The sequence below is a fragment of the Ruditapes philippinarum genome, unplaced genomic scaffold (genome assembly GCF_026571515.1).
Source record: "Ruditapes philippinarum isolate M1 unplaced genomic scaffold, ASM2657151v2 ctg36_1_1_1_1, whole genome shotgun sequence".
NCBI lineage: Eukaryota > Metazoa > Mollusca > Bivalvia > Venerida > Veneridae > Ruditapes > Ruditapes philippinarum.
Genome location: NW_026866845.1, coordinates 366,480 through 379,324, shown reverse-complemented (window position 1 = coordinate 379,324; position 12,845 = coordinate 366,480). Strand labels below are relative to the sequence as shown.

At 32.4% G+C, this 12,845-nt stretch overlaps 1 long non-coding RNA gene across 1 annotated transcript; it reads right to left on the bottom strand.

Moving 5' to 3' along the window:
• Positions 1-736: 736 nt before the first annotated feature.
• Positions 737-3,948, bottom strand: LOC132733968 (uncharacterized). Its single transcript, XR_009626235.1, has 4 exons — positions 3,149-3,948; positions 2,574-2,666; positions 1,707-1,894; positions 737-1,099 (listed from the first exon to the last, which is right to left on the bottom strand). It is a non-coding gene; the product is annotated as an uncharacterized LOC132733968 (long non-coding RNA).
• Between the last annotated feature and the right edge of the window lie 8,897 nt (positions 3,949-12,845).

The following is a 12,845-nucleotide window of genomic DNA, read 5'->3' as shown; positions in this document are numbered from 1 at the left end:
TTTGAACAAACCTTGTACACACTTACCAGAAGATGTTTCATGCTTAATATCTAAACTCTAGCTATTTTGGTTTTTTTTCAAAGAAGATTTTTAAGTTTTTACTATATGCATATAGGGAAATTCAATGACCCCTGGGGAGGGGCCAATTTTGACCCCCAGGGCTTTTATTTGAACAAACTTGGTAGACACTCACTAGAAGAGAATGTTTCATACCTTTAAAAGAAGATACTTTGTCTAAGCTCTAGCTCTTTGGGTTCTTTAAAAGAAGATACTTTAAGTTTTTTTCTTTTTGGTTGCCATGGCAACCAGCGTTCTATGAACAATATTTAGAGGTGACCACCAAAGAAACATTCCTGTGAAGTTTGGATGAAATTGGCTTAGTGGTTTATGAGGAGATGTCATTTTAAGTGAAAGTTTACGGAAGGACGCCAGACGAAAAGCGATCAAAAAAGCTCACCCTGTCACTTTGTGACAGGTGAGCTAAAAATAGTTAAGTGATCTTATTTTCCTGGTGAAAACTGGTGGCTCAATAAAGTTCTATACATATGAGCCGCGCCATGACAAAACCAACATAATGGGTTTGCGACCAGCATTGATCTAGACCAGCCTGCGCATCCACGCAGTCTGATCAGGATCCATGCTGTTTGCTTACAAACTCTATTACAAGTAGAAAACTGATGGCGAACAGCATGGATCCTGATCAGACTACGCGGAGGCACAGGCGGGTTTGGATCCATGCTGGTCGCAAACCTACTATGTTGGTTTTGTCATGACGCGGCTCATATTATGATATTTCAAATATTGGAAAGTTATCTCTAGTTCTTGGTGAAAGACTGGTGACTAGTTTTCTCTTCAATGTCATTTCTTTTTCTAATTAGATTAAGTCATGGGCTTCATGAGGCTTTCGACATCACATCTAAGAACTCTTTATCCAACATTGCAAAGGGCAGGCAGTCTCCTGGTATTCCAATTTCTTTTAAGTTTTATAAAACCACAATATTTCTATTTCTTTAGTGTTTCCGACATGAAGACACATCTACATGTATCTTTCATTATCACTCCTGCTTTTACTGTTCTATCATATAAGCGCCTCTGTTTCCTGAAATATTTGTTTAGAAAAAGTTAATTGCAAAGTTAAAATTCCACTTGTAAACCCTTGCCGAGCTCGAACTTACAGCAGTGAAAGGCTTAAAGGTTTAAAGTCAAGAAACTAAAACCAATCAGTCACAGACACCCCAAGTATTTTTATCTATTTGCTAAGCAGCAATTTTTTCAAAATTATTTAAATTCATAAATGTGAGTGATTCTGATAAGCTATAGACAGCTAAGTGATGATAAGATGATCATATATGTCAGATAAGTCGGAGTGCTAACACTGCTTACTGTGAATATTCAATATTTTAATGTGAATTGTCCTGAGGTAAAAAGGAAAAGAAAGCTGAATTCCTAAATACATGTTACATGTCACAATTATTGTTCTTGCTATTAATTTTGTTCCTAATTTCTTGTAAAAGATATTTAAATACACTGTAATTCTTTTTTATAAATTTGGCTTTTTGTGACAATAGTCTATCCAGTGACCGAAGCTCACCGACTTAAAATAAACTGTCCTGTGTCAGCCTTTAAACAAATCAAGAAAAAAAAAAGCTATTAGAATATAATAATTAAGAAATATCATATACAAATACTTCTAAATAATCATGTACCTCTTCCTTAAAAGCCCATGCTATTGAAAGAAACATTTTTTCCATTTGTTCACTTCAAGGTTAGTCAGATTTACAGTCTCACATTTTAGCCTTTATCTCTCGTGATTTCATTGTCATTGACCCTAAAGCATCCTTAAAATCGATATCCTGCTGTTCACATTCATAAATCTGACATGTAGGCCGAACTTCTGAAACATAAAATATAATTATTATTAGATATACATATAGTATCCCAATAATTATGTTAGTTGATATCAAATCAATAATTTAAGCAGTGTTCGAAATTAGCAGTAGTCCGAGAGCCCGACTACTAAATTTCTCCTCGGGCTATCAACTTTTCACAGTAACAAGCCCGACCAGGCTACTGTATTTTCAGAGGCAATATAAACAACTGTTTTGAACAAATGAATCGTGCTAGTGAAATGTCTTTTGGGCAAGTGAATATTCCAATCTAGTAGTCCGACCAGCCTAGTCGATTCAAATCCTAATTTCTTACACTAGCTGTTTAAGAAACAATTTGTTCAAAATTGTCCAAGCATAAAGATTTTTATAGTATACTATAGTAATTATAGTGTATATACAGTATGTATTAAATGTCTTTACTATCTACTATACTGTCCTGAAATTTCAAGAAAACAACTATCTTTAAAATCCATTTTCTCAGAAGTTGCAAAACCAAGTAAATGAAATTGCTCTGGGTTTGTATTATTCTGTACAACTTCTGATCACAAAAGCTTCAAGGACATTTATGAGTGAGTCAGGTCCTATAATCCTGAAAGATTGTTGTTCAAGTTTGAAGACAATCCATTCAAAAATAACAAAGTTATAGCCACTAATAGCAAAAATCAAGAAGATTTAGACATATACCTTGAATGTTAATATGGTGGTCAAGCTAATTTAGTTTAGTCTGGTCTATTTGAAGGGTTGTTGTGGCCAAGTATGAAGACAATACACCAAGATCTGAAAAAGTTATGAACAAGGTTAAAGTTTGATGACAGCAATGGGAAAGCCGTCATGACTTACAATATATTTAATAATTTTGGCCCTAATGCAAACTGAAAATTTCTAGCCTATAAATACTGTTGAGACTAGCTGTTCAGCATTTTTTCAATAATAAATAAATGCAATGATAAAGTCGGTAACTTGCAAGTCTTCTAACATTTTTACAAAGAATGAACATATATATATTTTCTCCTAATCTTAAAGATTATTTATCTTAAAGATAATTTCAAACAATATGTTATTAACTAAACAATCTATATCCTAATATATGGTTTTTAATAGAGGGCCGAGTTGGCCTGTCCCGAGTTGGTATAGGGCCGAGTTTACCTGTAAATTCAATAATGTAAACAATCCTTGACCTAATTTCGTTTGTCTAACAAATTAACATCTGCAAACACAAAAACGATTTTGAACAAAGAAATAAAAGCATTTCCACAAACCTTTGCGATGTTATTCATCAGCAAATCTATGTCTTGGATGGAGAAATCTCAAAAACACGAACGTTATTCTGTCGATGGTCCGAACAATGGCGGGTGTGCCCTACTTATTAGTCAACACCAAGTTTTACCAAATTGCATCCGTTAATTCCAGAATACTTTTGAAAGACTTGTATTGTAATCTTGTTTTTTATTATTTATATAATAATATTTTTGTTTCAAACGCTTTGATTCTAAGCTATGATAGTTTGCGAACCATTTTTTGCGAAAATAGTACAGTACAGAACGCCTTTTTAAGGCCACAAAGCCCACATAGTTTCCTCTTGAGTTATCGACGTAAAAAAATCAGCGGTGGCATAAAATGCTATTCAATAAATTGCTAAATATATACAATAAATACTTTCATTTCCCTTCGGTTGACTTATATATGTGAACTTTTCAGCATCTCTGCTACAAAATTACACCTTATTTATATTCAATTTATTGTACATAGGTACATGGACACAAACTTTTCTTTGGCCTAATGCGTAATAATACTGATGTTTTTTTTCCGTACACGTTTAAGATTATGTTCCATTGATGTAAGCTAACATTGAATATCATCATTTCAAGTTTTTTTGAACATCAGCTTTTTCTTCAAGTCATCCACGTTTGAAAGTATACATATAGTTCTGCTGCACTACTTTCTTGGTCGCATTAACTACTTATTTTCTATTGAGCTTAAACAGAATTCAATTAGGTGTTGTTCGTTCTTTTTCAATATAGGCAGACCGATAATATAGAAAGGAAATTTTTTTTTGAAAAAATTTCCTTCCAAAAACTGCTCTGCAGGATATCTTATTATAACCCTGGCGTGAACTATAAACTGTCCATGGTGCATTATCGATACAACTCTTATCAGAAACAATATGGCCATTTACCAGTGGTCAGTGTGGATTGATTTCACCTCAACATTAGATAAGGTCTAAGGAAGGAAAATAATGTTGATTCTGTGAAATATGTTTTATATAGATTTAACAACTGATTACAAATATAATAACAAAGCCATTAATTGTCATAGTGTTACATTAAGTTTTACAGTTTTAAAATACATGCATGATTTAATACAGAAAGTTGTAGGTATTTTACAGTTTAGAATAAGTAAACAAAGATGCAGTTAAGGAAACTGATATAACAAATCAATAAATCAGTAGTACTGCATGCCGCATTCCAAACAAATGTAGTAAAACAAATATTAATGTCTATGTCTGAAGAGTTTGCAAGTACCTGATTGATTCTTCTTTGAAAATTCAAATCAACACAATAAAACTATTTTCGCAACCTGTGTGAAAATCATGAATTTATAATAAATACATGTACATCATCCATGGATATTTAAAAGCTTGTTATTAATAGCAGCTTAAACCACCACCAGATAATACAAAGAACTGAAAGTACGCTATATTAAATAGCATTTTTGTAAAACCGAGATGATTTTCCGTGACTCACATTCTTACGTTTTTAACCTTTTTGAAGAATTTAATTTGTCATGAAAAAATGAATCCCAAAACCAGGAAACAAAAATAACTGCATTTGAGTAAAGCATACAGACAAATTGAAAAAAAAAATCAATTTGTTTTATAGATGTTTTTATTTTGACCTTGGGGTTGATGTAAGTGGTCTCTTTCTACGTGCACCGTGTTGTGGTGTGTCATCAAGCTGACGTTTTGATTTCTCCTGTTTAATATTTGGGAGGTCACAGAGAGACACAAAGTGTGCTTCAGGCCCAAAGTCATACTCAACTTCACCACATGAGTTCCTTTTCAAAACTCCACTTTCAACAAAGTTGGGTAGCACACTGCTATGACTTCCAACTGTTTCCATATAAGAAATTTGTAACTGCATAAGTTCAGCGAGTCTTTCAATCGTTCAATCGTTCAATTATGTTATGAGAAGTACTATATTCCTATTACCCTTACAGTGTATGTAGAGATATATGAGCCGCGTCATGATAAAACCAACATAGTGCGTTTGCGACCAGCATGGATCCAGACCAGCGTGCGATTCCGCGCAGACTGATCAGGATCCATGCTGTTCGCTATCAGTTTCTCTACTTGTAATAGGGTTTGTAAGCGAACAGCATGGATCCTGATCAGACTGCGCGGATGCGCAGGCTGGTCTGGATCCATGCTGGTCGCAAACCCATTATGTTGGTTTTGTCATGACGAGGCTCATATAAAGAATTAAGATTATTTTTGACAAACGTATATTTTAGTTCCAGTCGATTTTTTTATTGACATGTTTCACCACGACTCATTGAAATATTGTTATTTTAATGGCAGTTGGTTTATAATGTTACATGTAATACGTTCACAGTTTGGGAAAAGTGTTTCAATTGTTATTAATATTGCTTGATTTGTCTGGAAAAAATGGTTTTCGGTAGCGACATTTTACAGGGTACAAAGTAATGCTTGTTGTTTAAGATTTGTATTAACAGAGATGTAATACTAATATTCTCTAAAATATCTAAAAAGTATTCAAACAACAAATCCAAAACTCCACGCTCTTCGCTTATCAAACATAGAAGACGAGAGTAGTGTTTTGATATATCCATTTGTATTAGTTTTCAGTAAATATAAAGATGTTCAGGCGTTTGCAAAAATTATGTATATTACTTAAATCAAAATACCCCTGTAGGATATTACAAAATAATGATAAAACTGAATATGATGTACTGCATATGAGATCTTAGACAGTAAATGTCATAAATAATCACATATATCAATTAGCACTTAAATCGAACCATATGAACCCATGTGGTGGAGATAGAAACGAAATCATCTCTGCTGCAAAGTAGCCGGCGGCTTGACTATGTGAATAAATTCCGTGTAGGTAAAAAGTTACTAATAGGTCAGTAAAAAGCAATCAATATCAGGACCATGTCCATTTATGATTGAAACAGGTCATATGCATACATGCAACGACGTTCTAAAATACTTACAGATCTAACTTTTTCTACAAATAAAGGATTCATTTTGGAAAAGGGATGACTTTTTTTCTTCAGTAACATATCTTAAATAGTAATTTAGTTATTATTTCATCAAACTTTAAGATTAACCTACCATTAACATTTTCCTTGTTGAGATAATTAGAATAATTATAGCATTTTATAAAATATCGGAGCAATTGTAGGTAGGTGTCCTCGGCATTCTGTGAAAAGGAAACTTGTATAAACCGAAAAGCAAGTTTACAATGAATATGGTTAGATATGAAACAAAACCTCTTTAATAACTTTAAAAGTTACAAAAAGGAAAACCGTGTAAATATATATAGCTTTTTACCGTGTATATATATATAGCTTTTTACACGGTTTTCCTTTTTGTAAAGCAAGTTTACGATGAATATGGTTAGATATGAAACAAACCCTCTATAATAACTTTAAAAGTTACAAAAAAAAAAAAAAGAAAAACTATGTATTAACTGAAATAGTGACCAATTCAGATCATGATCCATTCCATGACTGATCGTTGTCTGCACTAGTACAGTTAAAAGCTTGAGTAGTAGTAGCGTAGTTGATATGATACCACCGGTCTTTCGTAGTAAACAATACATTTACGCGCTACAATAGTTCTTGAAACACATAACATTGGATACTAGGGACGTCATAAAAAATGTGAAAATTAATTGGATATTTAAAAAAATAAGTTACAACATATTGAGGCAACAATTCTATTTCGCCGATAATTAGTGACGCAGTATTTGGCATTTTGTAGAAATGTTTTAGAACTTTTTTGTTAATTGTAACACGTTTAATTAAGCAGATTTTGTATTTCATTAATTACAACTTTCCCGTGGGATAATTATACTACAAGTACTGTAATTCATTTTAAATTAAAAATTTCAAACAACACCTGGTATTCTTCTTTTTTACAGAACAAATGACATTTCTGTTACCAACTTATTTGTCAGAGACTCTTTTTTATCGAATAGTTTTTTGCAGACAGTGGAGATAACTGCAACATAAACCTACACAATCTAAACAGAATTGCCTCCTTTGAAGTTGAAAGTCTATATATCGCTCCATATTGATTAACGTTCAAGAGACCATTGTCTTGCATAGTGCGATGGTTATTTAGAAATAATTAACTTGTTAAGATTATGCTTGTCTCTCTTGATACAACAAAAATACAACTAAAATTGGATTCAGGCATTGCAATCTTAAGTGGCAATCAATTGAGGAGGCATTTGAGAATGTAAAGTATTTGGAAAAAAAGTTTTAAGTTAGTTAATTGAATGTGTTAAAATTAAGACTTAATGGAATGCAGTATTTCAGAGACTGGCGGTTTTAACTTTAGAAAGAAATGAGAAAGTAGCACATTAAATTCCTGTATAGTAACATTATACAGAATTTAGCATTAGGCTTTCTTATGTATGTATTTATTTATTTTTTGTGGATATTTTTCGGGGTGGGAGTCGTTACGTCGCACCAATAGTGTAAAAGTCATATGGCGACTTTTCAGTTTTACTTGTGGAGAAATACCTAATGGCTGAGATGGTAAATTGTTATACCCAGCATTTTATATTTGTACATGATCCTAGTTCTTCAATCTCAAGTACTGAATGCCTGAAGTTAAATCACAAAGACATGCTTTGTTTTGCCTAAAAACACTATTTGAGCCGCGCCATGACAAAACCAACATAGTGCGTTTGCGACCAGCGTGGATCCAGACCGGTATGCGCATCCGCGCAGTCTGATCAGGATCCATGCTGTTCGCTATCAGAAAACTGTTTCTCTACTTGTAATAGAGTTGGTAAGCGAACAGCATGGATCCTGATCAGACTGCGCGGATGCGCAGGCTGGTCTGGATCCATGCTGGTCGCAAACGCACTATGTTGGATTTGACGTGACGCGGCTCATTTAAGCTTTAAACCAGAGCTCAAACATATATAATAATACTGATGAAGATTCTGGAAATACTATTTATCATAAACAATTTTTTTTACTAAAATAAATATTATAATAAGGTCTTCATATGAAAAATTTGTCTACCAAACATCATAAATACCATGTTGCACTTGGCAAGGTCCAGCCAAACATGTGAGTATAAGCAAGATTTTAAAATCAGGAAAACGATCATTATTGATAGGTTTTATGCCTAGTACAGTTGTTAAAATCAGGTATATCTGCTCAAATGTAGTATCAAATGTTACATTTAAGTGATATATTTCGTATACTTTCAAAAAAGTGTATTTTTTATATCCGAAACGGTATTAGATATACGTTTAAAAAGATCACAAACTATTTTGGCACATCGTAATTTCCGGGAGAAGTTAAGTAATTGAGTGATTGTTTGTGTCACTCTAACAGTATGGTTCCAAATTTCAAACACATAAATTACGTACTGTAGATTACAAATCTAAGCACAATTAATGTATAACAAAGCTTCTTCTTTTTGTGTTATCGGTCTTTAATCTCACAGCAGCACCACGAGAACGTCTAAATTCCTCGAACGAAGGAAAAAACCATACCTCCTATAAGACGATTTTCAGTATTAAAGTTAATTATTCAAACTTTTTAAAGGACATAAATTATAACAGTTAGCATAATTTAGATAACATATAAGCTGAAAAGTAAGTGAATCAATTCAGGAACGATGTAATACCCAAACAATTCTGAAATATCAGTACCTTTACTGTTTTTATTCCTTGAAATGCATTACATTGTAAAATCATTGTTTGCATAGCGCCCGCCTCCCCCACCCCAACCCTCACAAAAAAGCAACGAAAAAGGTTCATTTATTCATTGTATTTTTTTAAAGATAATTTATGGTTGAAAAGATATGTTCATTTTTTTTTACTCAGTTTGAGTGATTTTGACGATGTGTTTTGCATTTAGCGTCAATCAACGCAGTGTTTCTAATTAAAAGTCAATCTAAACGTCACTCCTAACACATATATCGTAATAAACTGCTGGATATATTCAACTTTAGCATCATTGCTTATCTTAATAGCCAGTTACATGTGTCCGTATGGGGGCGGATACGTGCTCTTTGAAATAGATAAAGCATAGACAAAATCCTTGTTGTTGAACTAGATCAAATGCAAGTTTATAACTGCAGATTGAATTGAATTGATAATAACAACAACAAAGAAGAAATAAAAAAGAACTCTGAAACTAATTTTGGTCTTAAGTAATTGTCAGTAAGTTCACACCTGTGTTAATTATAATAACCTTGTTTAAAACACATGCTTATTGTAAAGGGACATCTCAATATAAAAGGGAGGTAAATGCGCTGTGTGTTTAGACAATTTTTACATAGTAGCCTCCCTCTAATACATAGCTATAGACAGTATGGAGACTTGTCAAATGTTCAACTTTAAAAGTTAATGAAGTATTACACTTATGCTGCAAAACTCAAAAGATAATCATAATTCTACACTTGAGATAAAAGAAGAGTTTATTTTATGATAACAATTTACATGAGTGGATATAGAGCCTATATAAGTATTTGAAGAATATATCTAATTTCAAAAGAATGTTAACTTGTCTGTAATTTCGAAAAGTGAGAATTGAATCATTTTCTATCTGTTGAATAAAGTTGCGTCTTTGTCCCGAAATGAGTCAGTCAGGAATAATGATAATAAAAATGATAATAATAATGATTACGAAGATAATAATAATAATAATAATAATAATAATAAAAATAATATGATAATAATACTGATGATAATAATAATTAGTAGAAGTATCATTTATGTTATTATTATAATACTTATTATCATTATTATTATTATTATTATTATTATTATAAACAACGTGTTTTGTGCATATGTAATATGATGTACTGGTAATTAAATTTGTACTTTTACAATTTCATTCATTATTTGCAATTTATCTGATTAAAAACAGCTCTTAAATAACGCTACGCATTAGGAAGAAATAAGTAGATAGGAACTTTAGTTAGTTTGTAATGGCATCGAACTGTTTTGTATTTCTTAAAACTTAAGAACATAAACTGTTCAGAAAATTTACACAACTTAGTTACCAAGTCCCAGTTGCCATGTACATATACTAGTAAACGGAAGCCACACGGCATGTATTGGATGGATGTTTATGCAAATCAAACATCAAAGTTAAAAGATCGCAAGTTTATAACATTAAAGTTGATAAGCTATCTGGCCGTAGATAACTAATTGAATTGTAAGAATTTGCCACGTGAATAATATACATGTTTCATCTGCTTGTAAGGTGTACCTTCTGATTAAAATTTGGCCAAACTAGTTCTTGTAGAAAAGTCTAAATTTTAAAGGCACATTATGCCTCCGAACTATTTTTGCAATTCTTTCAAAATGTTGAATTTCTTAGGTATAATTGGATTTTAAAATAAAGAAAACATATGTAATTTTATGACTTGCGTTTGTTGCAAATTTGCTAAATTAGTTGTGAAGGTTTTCAAAAGTTACATGGTCAAGTTTTGATGTGTATTAATAACATATGTAAGCATAATCATTACCGATAATTTCTTTGACGTTTTCTCGGATTTTTTTTCTTATTTGGCTGTGAACGCATTCATTATAAAATGTATGATTATTTTTTTCATTATGACCTCCATTATAATTTCGCATGCAATTAAAAAAATATAAAAGCTGAAATGAAGCAGTGGTACAAAACTTCGAGGAAATATTTTATTTGAAGCTTCCAAGTTTTGACAGTTATATAATTTTAATATACACATAAAGATGTTAACAGAGGCTTGTTTGACATTAAGCGTTTTATCTGCATCATACAGATACTGAATATATTTAGAAACTTAGATATGCCGTGCAGAAAGACTGCAGGCGCAACATCCAATAGATATAGAAGCCGAAAAGCAACATTTATGTACTTTTATTCACTGGGAAGTCTTAAATTTTCCTAAAATAGAATATACCCCTAACAAATACCTTAATATTCTTTCTCACATAAACATATTGTTTCATTATAATAATACTTTTTGCGAGTATAGCTTATCAAAATTTTAATAAGACCGAAAAAAATTGTAAAGCAAAAAGAACACATAATATAAAACGTATATACCTCTTGAGATGAAAGTAAACTCTTCCGCCTTATAATTATCTTAAACTGTTTTTCAACAACATTTACAAAAGTTTAAAGAGAAAACAACTTGTTTTTAATGATTATAATGGTTTGAGTCATAGCAAAGATATTCATTTTCAATTTATGTTTGAAAATAAATCATAGGTGATGCTAAAAAGAAATGCTTGCACAAATAAAGATTTGATTAGACTGTACACAAATTAATGTCTGTCGACGGGAGAAAAATGGTCTATGTCAGATGTGCATATGAGCCGCGTCACGACAAAACCAACATAATGGGTTTGCGACCAGCATGGATCCAGACCAGCCTGCGCATCCGCGCAGTCTGATCAGGATCCATGCTGTTCGCTTACAAACTCTATAACAAGTAGAGAAACTGATAGCGAACATCATGGATCATGATCAGACTGCGCGGATGCGCAGGCTGGTCTGGATCCATGCTGGTCGCAAACCCATTATGTTGGTTTTGTCGTGACACGGCTCATATAACTCTGTATGTTTGATTGTCAACGGGCTTTTGTTGCGATTATCTTGTCTTATATACAAGACTGTAGGAAATTTATATATGTTTTATTATTTAATTTAAATGAAGGAAATGTGCAGAACATGTTATTATAAATTAATCATGAATACTTTAAGCAGGTCACAAATATGGACATTTGAGTCCTCTGTGCAATGCACAAGCCTGGAATACTTGATAAGATAAGAAAATGGAACAGTAACAACAAAATGACATGCCTAAACTTTTCTTGCCCATTCCTTGAAATTTAAAGGACTTCCTAACTGTATCAACAACTTTAAATTAAGCTCTCGGGGCTGGTTATATTTTTATCATATAATCCAGATTCCTGACAGATATTCAAGGCACTGAAGTGTGTAGATGTAGATGATTTGCCAATTTTTCAATCTAACAAATAAAGTTTTGGCTGTTTAAAAAAATTACTGGCACGAAATTCTCTTATCTATGATCTAGGCCAGATATTCGGATATGACACCGCATGATTTTGGATTACTACTCAAGGGGAACCTTCCACCCGCCCAAAGTTATTATCAAATTCAGTTCTGGCAGTGCATGTATTGCACTGATTAGAGGAGGTAGTTTTGGTTTTTAAATCTAGATATTTTTTTTATCTCAAACGTTTGAATGCACAATCTATATTCTGGGACATGTCCCAGCTATATTTAACAGTTTTTGATATATCGATTATACATGCTTCAAGCAGTGAATAATATATTCTACTTCAATAGCTTATAATACTTTTATTTAAGTCTCAAACATGTTTAAATAATGTAATTAGTATAATATTCTTGAAAAGTTTTTATTTTAATACAGCACGCTACAAGATTCTAATTTAAGTACAAATATTGTCAAGTGTGCAATGAAGTAAAGGAAATCTGGAATAGTGTGATCCCTCGGAAGAATTAATTACAACAAAATTACATAAATATTGCAGACTCGGTTTGATTAATCTGTATATGAGGGATAATGAAAAGGTGCAACATCCCGCAGGCTCCTAGCACCGGCTTGAGCGGTACTCAATTTTCAACACTTAAAGTGTTGGGAAGGAACGCAAAAATATAACAACAATGGAGTGAAGTATGGAGCAAATATTAAGTTTTCAT